At 40.2% G+C, this 14,703-nt stretch overlaps 1 protein-coding gene across 4 annotated transcripts in view; it reads right to left on the bottom strand.

Annotated features, from left to right (window-relative positions):
* IGF2BP2 (insulin like growth factor 2 mRNA binding protein 2) overlaps window positions 1-14,703 on the bottom strand; it is a 166,421-nt gene that overhangs the window by 91,968 nt on the left and 59,750 nt on the right. The window lies entirely within an intron of this gene.

The raw sequence follows: 14,703 nt of genomic DNA on the forward strand, positions 1-14,703 counted from the left end.
TGGTGGGTGGTCTGAAAGCTGCCTTTTGGCAAGGCCCTATCCATTCCTTTACACTCCTTGCTAACTGAAGTAGCCAAGAACTAGGTTTGGAAAGATGACCTTCCCTCAGGTAGAACCACAACTAAACCACTCCAGACTTAGGAGAATCGATCCTACCATCTAAGGATCCCAAAGGCAGTGATTCCAAAATCTGCTGGAAAACAAAAATGTTTAGCCACAGTTTACTGGGAAATCTACTTCACCATCCCCTAGAGAACTCTAAACTAATCCCTGATTCTAAAAAATAAAACCATTTTTCATATAACTTAAAATATAGTTGATGTGGCATGACAAATTATGTTCGGGGACATCCTGGGTTAGTGAGGGGCACTCAAGGGGGTAGGAAGCTACCTTCCAGGGCCTCTGAAAACAAGATACACCTGGCCACTCATAGCAGCTGTAGGCATAAAGCCTGCAGGTTCCAGACATCAGCATTCACGAGGTCGTGCTCCTGACCATGGGCATGACTCTGCCATGGAGCTGCTTCTCACATGGGCAGCTCCATGTCCTCCCAGTAGAAGCAAGAATTGGTCTACTTAACAGTGATTAATCATCTTCCCGAGCAACACAGGGGAGGCCAGCTAGGGTACTGTGCAGAAAAATTAGCATTTCTAGCACTGGAACCCTAGCTTGGATGAATGTCTCTCCCTCCTGGATCAAAAAAGCCAGCCCTTGTGAATGTGGGTATGAGGCACAATTTGAGTGATAAGCTTTGTGGGCCTCTACAAGCAAGACCACATACAGAGATGGAGCAGAAGTGGGATAAAGCCAACAAGAGCATGTATCATATTATGCAAGCAATACATTTATTTGTAACTTTTATTTAGATTTTCACTTAATTGACAGATCTTAAGATAGGAATTTCTGGAGAAATTACCTGAAGTATTTAATGGGAGAAGAGAAAATACTCTACTGTTTGGAAGCAGAAACAGAAAAGGATCTCTTTGATGCTTTAAGTTGAAAAGTTAGGTCTGTAAAGCTCTAGGTGTCCAAATGTGGCTGAACAAAATTTGAGTGTGGACCTTTTCATTCCTGGCCTGGATTCTTCTGGAACTCTGATTGGGCAAAAAGCAAAAACCAAAATCAAACAAACAAACAAAAAACAGGCAAAACACAGGAATAAGTCAGAAAGAATCTAGGAAACATTGAAATAAGTCAGAAAAGAACTAGAAAACTCCAAAAGTAACAATTTCCAAATCCGTAGGTGTTAAGGATAATTATCCAACTATGTATCAATAGAATCACTATGCTTTAACTTTCTAGGATTCTCATACTTTCAAAATTATCTGCTTACTTATAGCTTCTAACTTGCAATTTATAAATAGGTACCCTTTTACTGCTCTCAGGAAATTAAGATTTTAAGATGTTAGCATATTTAAAAGCTCTGAAAACGAGCAATACTCTGACATCACTTATTCGCACTATCCTTACATTTTGGTAAAGTCACCATCCCTGGGCTTGGAGGCCTTTGGTATTCGTAGTCTAGGTGCTCTGTTCTTAAAGGATTTTTCAAATATATATGGACAGTGGCTACTTTAGTTTCTTTAATAGGCTGGGAGTGTCCCATATGTAATCATAAAAGTTTCCTTCCTCTCACTTCTTTAGATGGTTCTATTCAGCCTGCTCTCAGCAGCAGCAAAAAAGGCAGAGAAGGAATACTGGGTTGGCGTAATGGACACAGTATTAGAGATATGCTGTACTGCCTGCCTGTGCTCAGCATGTCAGTGAACAAGTACCATTGTGCCCGTACACTAGAAGCAGCAACCGGCAAACAGAAAAATATGACACAAAGCCTGCTGCTGTTAGTGTTGTAGGAAGTCAAACAGCAACCTTCTCAAGTATCAATTTTCTTTCCTCTGCATAATAGGTTATATAGAAATTCTCTTACAAGTTACAGAATTTATTTCTAAAAATTCCCAACCGACAAATTCTAGACCAGCAGTGGGAACTGGTAAGGTGTAATACATAACAATCATTAGAGAATGAATTCCCCAACTCCTGATTTAGAATATACCAACTCCACCCCTATCCCAACCCTCCCCACAGTCTGCACTGTGGCAACCCTATTCTAGAAGGTTTGGCTAGCCACAGAATTGAAAGATCAGCCTGACAAGTCTCATGTCATGAAATCTTTTGCCCAAGTTATTGACACAAAGAGCTCCAATGTTCCTGATAACCTCAGAAATTCCATAAGGTCCTCTTACCTCTCTCCAGCTCAAGAACTTCTCCCTTTTCCTGCTTGATTGTATTGCAAATGGTAATTGAACCTAAACATGTACATGCCAAGGCTGTGTTGTAAAGGATAGTTACCTGTTAGTTTATTTATTAGACTCTTGGCCTTAAAAATAAATGTCAAAAGGGAAAAAAACAAGGATTTGGGGACATCACTTGAAGATTCAACTCACTTGGAGAAATTAAGACACATAATCAGTCACTGATTGGACACTAGTTTTTATAATATATGCCTGACTCCATAGTTTACACAAGCAATTAGGGTTGATACAAGAAGTGTAAACAATTAATGAATGGGCTAATTGCTCTTCTGAATGGAGACTCTGGCCTCTCTATTCCATACATAGACTCTGTGATGGTCTATGCTCAAATCTCTGTGGTACCTCCCATGCTACTTCCTCCAGGTGCATACTGAAAAGCTCTGAAAACTAGTAATACTCTGAATGCAGGTTTATTTTTATGACCATCACTTGTTCCTCTGGGTAATGCTGAGAAAAAAACTTCAAGTTATTTGACTAATCTGTGGAAAAAAAAGAGAATGGGGGTGGGGTGGGGGAGGAGTGCTTACAATTGCACTTGGAATTAGCCAGGATGCGATCTCTCACTGAAAGGCAAAGGCACTATTACAATTAGCAAAGTTGCAGTGTGTTAAAAAGGTCCTTGACATCAAGCCAAGAACACGAATTAGCTTGGCTCAGAGAGAAAAGAGCCTGTCCCTGAGATAAATCAGGCAAGCACACATCTTTAACAACAATTAAATGTACATGAAAACCACAATGGCATCATAGCTTTTATCACTCTTGCTGATTTAATATACGACTATAATCTCTTCAAAAGCGGGGACTATATTCTAGTTCACTTGTTTCAAACTTCAGCCTGCATCAGAATCTCCTAGAAGACTTCTTAACACATAAGTTGCAGGACCCACCTCCAGAGTTCCTGATAAAATAGATCTGGGATGGGGACTGAGAATTTGCATTTCCAACAAAGTTCCCAGTGGATGGTAAGGGGAGCACACTTTGAGAATCACTGTCCTGGGTTATATATTCCATGGGGTGTACAAAGGTGAGAGAATACTTACTTTCCTGCAGGGAACAAGCCCTCAACAGCACCGGATAGCTGCACTGTGAAAGGATCCCTCAGAAATGCCCACATAGGCCAATACAGGCCCACACTTTGCCTTTGACATTGGGAATTTACTATTTGTTGATCTTTAACCTATGTATTATAAACCTCTCTGGATTTTGAAGACCTTCCAAAGCAAAAGAGAGCAATTCCCTTAGCCTAGGAACCACCTCACCTGGGATAACATGCATCCTATTCTCGGAGTAAGGTGCCCCTGGATTCAAATCTTCGCTCTTTCACTTACTAAACTGTAGCCTTTGGGCAAGTTACTTAATCTCTGAGCCACTGTTCTCTCAACTGTAAAATGGCAATCATAATAATAATACCTACAATTCATAGCATGGTTCTGACAACTCAGTGAAATAATAATATAATTAAAGCACTTAACCCAAAGTCTAACTCATAGAAAACTCAGTAAATGTCAATTCTATCATAGCTAGTCCTTGCTGAGGATTTCTAGAATTCTCTACCCAGATCACTTGTAATCCAGGAACTTTTCCGACATTGACAACTCCCACCTACCCAGACTTCTCAACAAGACACCAAGACAGGAGAGAGCAGCTCCTGGGAAAATACTGTTCACACAGCCCTCTCGGTTCTCTTGGTCCTCCTGCCATCCCTGCATCTCTGCTCCAATCCAAACCCTCCAGGCATGCTAGTGTGTGAAGTCTCCCTGGCGTACTTTCACCTAAAGTCCTCCAGACACTAAAATGATTTCACCCCTGTTCAGTAAACAGTCTTTCTGAATAAAGGACAGAAAGATACAGGCCATCATTAATTCCACCAACCAGAGCCAAGCAAACCATCACGCCCACTAAACACATGTGCTTTCCTTTGCAATTTATGTCATTCAGTGCAGTCTCTCCTTTTTAAAAATGTTTCATTTTTATTATAAAAGTAATAAATTTAAAAAATAAGAAAATTAAAAGCATCCTTGAGTTCTATCACAACTATTGTTAATAATTTGATGTTATTACCATTGTGTATGTATTTATGAAAATGGGATCACACTAATTATATCTGTTCTGTAATCTTTTTCACTCAGTATATTGTACAAGCCTTTAAATATTCTCCTACATTAATTTTAGTGGCTGCAAAGGGTTTCATGGCACAGTCAGGCAATAATTTTCTTACCTAACCCCTTGGAGCCTTTTCACCCTTACACATGCCATGTATGTTTAGGATCCAGAAGAATGAATATACGTATTTACAACTGCTGCTCTCTGTCACCAGGCAAAGACAGAACTGTTGGATTGATAGAGCTAAAGGAATTTATTACCTAATACATTTGCAGACTGACTTTTTAATCAGAGAAAAAATTTAAATTAATTAAAAAATACTTCATTTTCTGCACGTTCTAATACTGGAGAAGAGGTGATCCACAAACCCCTTCCTTCCCTTTTGTACTCCAATGTAACTGGAACATTTATGACTGTTATTTTCCCTCCACTTTCTGTTTTTATGAAAAATTTAATTTTGTCAATGAATTTAAGTCAAAATATACTTTTATATACATTCCCCAGGGTCTAACAACAGAGCATTTACAACTTTTTTAATAAAAAAGAGAAAGAATTAAGATTTATGTATACCTATTTACAATGCTTCAGTACTGTATTCACTATAGGGAGAATGCAGGGGGCTGAGAGTGGTGGGGGAGACAACCTAAATCTTACGCTGTACATTTTAATTCATTAATGCTGTTAAGGAATCAAAGACTCTGTGTGAGGAAAAGTCCAACTCTTTCTGTGTACGCTGTGTCTCACAAAATGTTCTTGTAAAAGTGATGATGGTGAGAGTAGGAATCACCTGTCCAACGTGAGCATTTGCCTCAGGAAGCCTGTAGAGTCATGGCCTCCACATCCGGCACTGATATTACCCGGGAAGGCTGTCAGTACCCGCCGGGTGCACTCAGCTCCTCAGGACCATCTGCCCCCACCACCCAGCACCTCCAAGTCTGTGCCTCCTGCTTCTCATTTCTCGCTAATTGCTTCAAGGCATAATTCTTCCTTCCCATCTTGGAAGGACTGACATAACTAGGAAAGATGCAGAAAAGATTATGTATATTATCTAGAAAGAATGAAATCCTATACCCCTTATGAAGAATTAATCACTTCCCGTAACTAATCATCCTTGGAGAGACCCAAGAGTCTGCTACTCTATTGTGTACAAATATGACAATTGTTCAATCCTAAGAAACCAACAGGGAACAACCACCCTCTCCCACTGCTAAGCAGACATTTCCTCTTGATGCCCCAGTGCCTCAAATTTAACTATCTTCTCAAACCAACTCCTTCTTCTGGTTTCCCTATTATATTTAATCAAACAACAGCATCATGCTTCTCCCAAAATCCCTAGCTTCTCCCAAAGATCACTGAGTCATCTTTGATTATTCCTCTTGCTTACTTTACCTTGCATACCCAGTCACTACCGCATCAAGTCCTGTTTCCTCTCTCTTCACACTACGTCTTCCATTTTTCATTCAGCTTCCACAGCCAAAATCCTAGTTCAGAAGCTTATTCCCCAAACACCTAAACATACCTGTGGTCTTTTAATTGGCCTCCAAGTTAATGCCATCTATGGCCTCCTGTTTTGATCATACCCTTCCAGTTGATCAGAAATTCTGATGCTACAGATAAAATCTCAATTTCTTCATTAAGCACTCAAGATACTCCATGGTTTCGGCCACATCTCTGGCCTAGCAAACTAGTCTACTGTATTCCTGGGGCACATGTATATATGCACTATTACATTTCCAAAATACTCCTCATACTTTTATGGATATTTGGAATGTCCTTCCCACTTTCCTACTTTCTCCTCTTCCTTGAATTTTATTCATACTTGAGTGTCCAGCTCAAATACTACCTCTATGAAGTCATCAAAAAAAACCACTAGTCTTCTCTCCTCTGCATTCTCATTCATTCAAAAAATATTTATCAGGTTCTAATGATGTGCCAGGCACTAAGCTAGCTGCTAAGTGAGTATGAAGAGATGAAAAACGACAAACATGGTTCCTGTTTTTATATTTTTCTCTTCCCATGAGTCATATCTGCTTTTAGAGGCTGTATCTCACACTTTAAAAAAAAATCCAAGAGGAGCAAAGATGGTGGTGTGAGTAGGGCAGCGGAAATCTCCTCCCAAAACCATATATATTTTGAAAATACAACAAATACAACTATTCCTAAAAGAGAGACCAGTGGATACAGTACAATAGCCAGGCTACATCTATATCTGCGAGAACTCAGCACCTCACAAACGGGGTAAGATACAAGCCATGGCCCGGCAGGACCCGAGCGCTCCCCCCCCACCCCAGCACCCCGGTGGGAGGAAAGGACTCGGAGTGGGGAGGGAGAGGGAGCCCAGGACTGCTAAATATCCAGCCCTAGTCATCGGCACTGGGAGCGCAGACAAACAGTGCACGGGTGTGCTGGATATTAGAGAAACGGAAAAGCAAAATCTGCGAGCGGGTCCCTGCAACCAGCTCCCCAGGACAAAAGAAAAGCGAGTGCTTTTTGAAAGTCTTAAAGGGACAGGGACCTCACAGCTGAACGGAATTGTCCTGGCACACTCAGCCCAGCAGCTAGGAATCCCGGGGAACTCCAGGCGCCCTAACCCCTGGGTGGAAGTGCAGCTCTGAAGCCCCTCACAGCAATAAGCAGCCTGCCAGTCATTCCCCAGGCTGGAGCGGCCCCTGACACAGCTGCCCAGTAGCATGAGAGCGGCAGCGGCAGAGCAGCCCAGGAGCGGGTGTGCAAGCCAGTGGCAGCGGCGACAGAGCGGCCCGGGAGCAGACGCAACACCAGCAGCCGCCCCAAATCTTCTACCGGCGCACAGCCACTCAGGCCAGACCCAAAGGCTACCCGGCACAGGCAGAAGAAACTGGGGCAAGGCGCGAAGGGGCGCCGCTTTCACAAGAGAGCACACCCAGCATGCCTGCAACTCCCCGCATGGCTCTGGGCTGCCCTGATGGCGACCCCACCCACGGCAGCTTAGGGGATTAACCCAGAGGCTGCTCCAGGAGTGCGGGTAACCGACACAGAGTGGAGAAGGGCAAGGCGACCAGCACACAGGAAAGGACACTGTTCTCCCAGCTGACACACGCGCTACCTGACTACAGCTACATCTACCGCCATGAAAAGGCAGAAGAATTTGGTCCAGTCCAGAATTATCCAAGGAACCCCCGAGAGAGGGCGTGGGGAGATAGATTTAACCAAACTTCCTGAAAAAGAATTCAAAATAAAGGTCATAGCCATGCTGATGGACCTGCAGAGAAATATGCAAGAGCTAAGGGATGAAGTCCTGAAGGAGATAACATAAATGAAACAATCAATAGGAGGACTTAAGAGCAGATGGGATGAGGTGCAAGAGGCTGTTAATGGAATAGAAATCAGAGAATAGAAATACAGAGAAGCTGAGGCAGAGAGATAAAAGGATCTCCAGGAATGAAAGAATATTAAAAGAACTGTGTGACCAATCCAAACGGAACAATATTCGCATTATAGGAGTACCAGAAGAAGAAGAGAGAGAAAAAGGGATAGAAAGTGTCTTTGAAGAAATAATTGCTGAAAACTTCCCCAAACTGGGAAAAGAAATACTCTCTGAGAACACGAAAGCCCACAGAACTCCCAACACAAGGGACCCAAGGAGGACAACACCAAGACATATAATAATTAAAATGGCAAAGATCAAAGACAAGGACAGAGTATTAAAGGCAGCCAGAGAGAGAAAAAAGGTCACCTACAAAGGAAAACCCATCAGGCTATCATCAGAATTCTCAACAGAAACCTTACAGGCCTGAAGAGAATGGCATGATATATTTAATGCAATGAAACAGAAGGGCCTTGAACCAAGAATACTGTATCCAGCATGATGATCATTCAAATATGAAGGAGGGATTAAACAATTGCCAGACAAACAAAAGTTGAGGGAATTTGCCTCCCACAAACCACCTCTACAGGATATTTTAAAGGGACTGCTCTAGATGGAAGTATTCTTAGGGCTAAACAGCTGTCAACAGAGAAAATAAAATCACACCAAAGAAAGCAGACCAACCAAATACTAACTAAAGGCAAAAAATAAAATTAACTACTCACAAAAGCAGTCAAAGGAAACACAAAAGAGTACAGAATAAAACACCTAACATATAAAGAATGGAGGGGGAGGAATAAGAAGGGAGAGAAATAAAGAATCATCAGACTGTGTTTATAATAGCTTAATAAGAGAGTTAAGTTAGATAGCTAGAGAGTAAAGAAGCTACACTTGAACCTTTGGTAACCACGAATCTAAAGCCTGGAATGGCAATAAGTACATATCTTTTAATAATCACCCTAAATGTAAATGGACTGAACGCATCAATCAAAAGACACAGAGTAACAGAATGGATAAAAAAGCAAGACCCATCTTTATGCTGCTTACAAGAGACACACCTCAAACGCAAAGACATGCACAGACTAAAAGCCAAGGGATGCAAAAAGATCTCATGCAAACAACAAGGAGAAAAAAGCAGGTGTTGCAGTACTTGTATCAGACAAAATAGACTTCAAAACAAAGAAAATAACAAGAGATAAAGAAGGACATTACATAATGATAAAAGGGTCAGTCAAACAAGAGGATATAACCATTGTAAATATATATGCACCCAATACAGGAGCACCAACATATGTAAAACAAATAGTAACAGAAATAAAGGAGGAAATAGAATGCAATGCATTCATTCTAGGAGACCTCAACACACCACTCACTCCAAAAGACAGATCCACCAGACAGAAAATAAGTAAGGACACAGAGGCACTGAACAACACACTAGAACAGATGGACTTAACAGACATCTACAGAACTCTGCACCCAAAAGCAGCAGGATACACATTCTTCTCAAGTGCACATGGGACATTTTCCAGAATAGACCACAGACTAGGCCACAAAAAGAGCTTCAATAAATTCAAAAAGATTGAAATTCTACCAACCAACTTCTCAGACCACAAAGGCATAAAACTAGAAATAAATTGTACAAAGAAAACAAAAAGGCTCACAAACACATGGAGGCTTAACAGCATGCTCCTAAATAATCAATGGATCAATGACTAAATTAAAAGAGAGATCAAGCAATATATGGAGACAAATGACAATGACAGTATAAAGCCCTAACTTCTGTGGGATGCAGCGAAAGCACTTCTAAGAGGAAAGTATACAGCAATCCAGGTCTCCTTAAAGAAGGAAGAACAATCCCAAATGAATAGTCTAAAGTCACAATTACTAAAACTGGAAAAAGAAGAAAAAATGAGGCCCAAAGTCAGCAGGAGGAGGGACACAATAAAGATCAGAGAATAAATAAATAAAATTGAGAACAATAAAACAATAGAAAAAAATCAATGAAACCAAGAGCTGGTTCTTTGAGAAAATAAACAAAATAGATAAACCTCTACCAGACTTATTAAGAGAAAAAGAGAATCTATACACATAAACAGAATCAGAAATGAGAAAGGAAAAATCACAACGGACCTCACAGAAATACAAAAAATTATTAGACAATGCTATGAAAATCTATATGGTAACAAGCTGGAACACCTAGAAGAAATGGACAACTCCCTAGAAAAATACAATCTTCCAAGACTGACCAAGGAAAAAACAGAAAATCTAAACAGACCAATTTCCAGCAAAGAAATTGAATCGGTAATCAAAAAACTACCCAAGAACAAAACTCCTGGGCCAAATGGATTCACCGCTGAATTTTATCAGACATATAGAGAAGACCTAATACCCATTCTCCTTAAAGGTTTCCAAAATACAGAAGAGAAGGGAATACTTCCAAACTTATTCTATGAAGCCAGCATCACTCTAATACCAAAACCAGGCAAAGACCCCACGAAAAAAGAAAATTACAGACCAATATCCCTGATGAACACAGATGCAAAAAAACTCAACAAAATATTAGCAAACCGAATTCCAAAATACATCAAGAGGATCATACACCATGACCAAGTGTGATTCATCTCAGGGATGCAGGGATGCTACAACATTCGATAATCCATCAACATCATCCACCACATCAACGAAAAGAAGGACAGAAACCACATGACCATTTCCATAGATGCTGAAAAAGCATTTGACAAAATTCAACATCCATTCATGATAAAAACTCTCAACAAAATGGGTATACAGGGCAAGTACCTCAACATAATAAAGGCCATATACGACAAACCCACAGCCAACATCATACTTAACAGTGAGAAGCTGAAAGCTTTTCCTCTAAGATCAGGAACAAGACAGGGATGCCCACTCTCCGCACTGTTATTCAATATAGTACTGGAGGTCCTAGCCACAGCAATCAGACAAAACAAGGAAATACAAGGCATCCAGATTGGTAAAGAGGAAGTCAAACTGTCACTATCTGCAGATGACATGATATTGTACATAAAAAACCCTAAAGACTCCATTCCAAAACTACCAGAACTAATATCTGCAAAGTTGCAGGATAGAAAATTAGTACACAGAAATCTGTTGCTTTCCTATACACTAATGACGAATTAACAGAAAGAGAAATCAGGAAAACAATTCCATTCACAACTGCATCAAAAAGAATTAAATACCTAGGAATAAACCTAACCAAGGAAGTGAAAGACCTATATCCTGGAAACTACAAGACACTCTTATGAGAAATTAAAGAGGATACTAACAAATGGAAACTCATCCCATGCTTTTGATTAGGAAGAATTAATATTGTCAAAATGGCCATCCTGCCTACAGCAATCTACAGATTCAATGCAATGCCTATCAAAATACCAACAACATTCTTCAAAGAACTGGAACAAATAGTTTTAAAATTCATATGGAACCACAAAAGACCCCGAATAGCCAAAGCAATCCTGAGAAGGAAGAATAAAGCAGGGGGCATCTCGCTTCCCAACTTCAAGCTCTACTACAAAGCAACAGTAATCAAGACAATTTGTTACTGGCACAAGAACAGACCCACAGACCAGTGGAACAGAATAGAGAGTCCAGATATTAACCCAAACATATATGGCCAATTAATATATGATAAAGGAGCCATGGACATACAATGGGGAAATGACTGTCTTTTCAACAGATGGTGTTGGCAAAACTGGACAGCTACATGTAAGAGAATGAAACTGTATCATTGTCTAACACCATACACAAAAGTAAATTCAAAATGGATCAAAGACCTGAATGTAAGTCATGAAATCATAAAACTCTTAGAAAAAAACATAGGCAAAAATCTCTTGGACATAAACATGAGTGACTTCCATATACATATCTCCCTGGGCAACGGAAACAAAAGCAAAAATGAACCAGTGGGACTATATCAAGCTAAAAGCTTCTTTACAGCAAAGGACACCGTCAATAGCACAAAAAGGCATCCTACAGTATGGGAGAATATATTCATAAATGACAGATCCGATAAAGGGTTGACATCCAAAATATATAAAGAGCTCACACACCTCAACAAACAAAAAGCAAATAACCCACTTAAAAAATGGGCAGAGGAGCTGAACAGACAGTTCTCCAAAGAAGAAATTTAGATGGCCAACAGACACATGAAAAGATGCTGCACATCGCTAGTCATCAGAGAAATGCAAATTAAAACCACGATGAGATATCACCTCACACCAGTAAGGGTCACCACTATCCCAAAGACAAACAACAACAAATGTTGGTGATGTTGTGGAGAAAGGGGAACCCTCCTACACTGCTGGTGGGAATGTAAACTAGTTCAACCATTGTGGAAAGCAATATACCTCCTCAAAAAGCTCAAAATAGAAATACCATTTGACCCAGGAATTCCATTCCTAGGAATTTACTCTAAGAATGCAGCAGCCCAGTTTGAAAAAGACATACACACTCCTATGTTTATCGCAGCACTATTTACAATAGCCAAGAAATGGAAGCAACCTAAGAGTCCATCAGTAGATGAATGGATAAAGAAGATGTGACATATATACACAATGGAACATCATTCAGCCATAAGAAGAAAACAAATCCTACCATTTGCAACAACATGGATGGAGCTAGAAGGTATTATGCTCAGTGAAATAAGCCAGGCAGAGAAAGCCAAGTACCAAATGATTTCACTCATATGTGAAGTATAAGAACAAAGGATAAACTGAAGGAACAAAACAGCAGTAGAATCACAGAACCTAAGAATGGACTAACAGTTACCAAAGGGACAGGGCCTAGGAAGGATGGGTGGGAAGGGAGGGATAAGAGAGGAGGAAAGAAAGGGGGCATTACGATTAGCATGTATAATGTCAGGGGCAGGCACGGGGAGGGATGTGCAACACAGAGAAGAAAAGTAGTGATTCTCCAGCATCTTACTACGCTGATGGACAGTGACTGTAATGGGGTTTGTGGGGGGCACTTGGTGATGGGGGGAGTCTAGTAAACATAATGTTCCTCATGTAATTGTAGATTAATGATACCAAAAAAAAAAATCCTTTACAAGCTGTATCTCACACATTAAAAAAAGTCCTTGAGCACTCCTAGTATATATAGTGTCAAGCCATGTGGCAATAGCTCAGTAAATGTTTGCTGATTGATTTTTGATTAGTGCTTATAGAGTCAATCTGTCCACATACACACATCCTGATCTGTCTGTGACTGCATCTACTTATGCATCCTTTTTGATTAGTGCTTATAGAGTCAATCTGTCCACATACACACATCCTGATCTGTCTGTGACTGCATCTACTTATGCATCCAAAATAACTGTTTCATATCTAGAGAGGCTAACCTTTATTAATACTATGCTCCAAAACCAACTGGGCTAACTAGCCACCTGACCAAGAATAATAATTTTCTTATCCATAGAGAATGTGAGCAATTTGCCTTAGGCACTGAGAGGACTTTGTGAAACCCCAATGCAACAGTAAAAGACACACTTCTCAATGGCAACAGAAGATGCTACAGGTGACCTTTGCTTTCATATTTCTAGGCAACAAACATAGATTTGGTCAAAGATTCCCATTCATATAATGCCTAGATTCCTTGTAGATTCATAACCATTTCATTTCATATAAATATAGGAGACATGCATGCAAAGGTCTGCCAAGCATCCAAATATGCAGCAAATAGTTACCAAACACAAAGAGGAAGCAATACACTTTCTAAGGAAAAGCATGGGCTTGGGAACTAAGGAAACCTGGGTTTGATTATGAGGTTACCATTAACTAGTAAAGACATCAGACCTTGTTTAGCTTTGCTTTACTTATCTGTAAAGCAAGGAGAGAGCCACCTGCCTGACCAGGCCGCTCTGGGTTTAAGTGGATAATGCATGAACAGTACTGGCACAGGTAGCTGTTCAGTAGGTAAATTGTTGCTATGGTTGAAGGAGAAGAACATTCAGGCCTAATGGCATTCATAGTGCTGGGCATTGTGCTTAATTGGCACTACTGCACATCTAACAAGACAGACTCAAGGCAGATGCTGAGTTAGAGAACTAAGGTAAATACACATAAAACTTATGCCTTGGAACGCTGCATCTGTCCTTAAAGTCTAAGCAATGTGGAGATTCAGATGTTTCATTGACACTACAGGCAACATCACCCCAAACATTTATGATGCAAAACACTCACCTCCAACTAACTCTAATGTCATAGACACTTACCACTTTCAACAGTTCAAACTGCTTTTGGGATACAGGTCAGTGGTAGAACATTTGCACTTTGAAGTACTTTCATCCATTTTACCTTAAGTTAAATATAGCCTGTAAACTCTGACAAAGCCATTATTGTTCCAAAAATCAAAGTTGGTTCTTTAGGGCAGGTAATTTTTGGATCCTAAAACTAGTGTAAGAATTCAGATCCCATTCAGTCCACTGTAAAGAGGACACACCTAGCATATGGTAAACACACAAATGTTCACTGGCCAGAAGAATGAGTTTCGGTTACAATGAACCCATACATCCAGTGTAATGTGTAACCTGGATATCAATTTAATAAGTGTTTCTATAAATAAAGAGTTCCAATCTTCAGAATCAGAGAAGGAAATATGAATGTCCAGCTTCAATCTCTCCTGAGAATAGAGTACCTGAAAAAAGAACTGAAAAGAGAAGCTGGCTTTCATTTGCAAATATGTGTGCCATTGTCAACAGCATCCCCTCTTCTGCACAGTTGTATGGTGTGTGTGCATGCTTCAAATCTATGGGTTTCAAGTTCATATAGGAAGTCAAGGATAAATGTTCTTTAGCATCTTGCTAAGAAACTTAGCTCCCTCCCAAGAAGATAATCAATTTAAGTACTTGAGCGCTCAAATCTCACTGAAGAGCATGGAGAATTAGGAAATAATGAAACATGAAGG

This window comes from Manis pentadactyla, chromosome 1 (assembly GCF_030020395.1).
Source record: "Manis pentadactyla isolate mManPen7 chromosome 1, mManPen7.hap1, whole genome shotgun sequence".
NCBI classification, from domain to species: Eukaryota; Metazoa; Chordata; class Mammalia; order Pholidota; family Manidae; genus Manis; species Manis pentadactyla.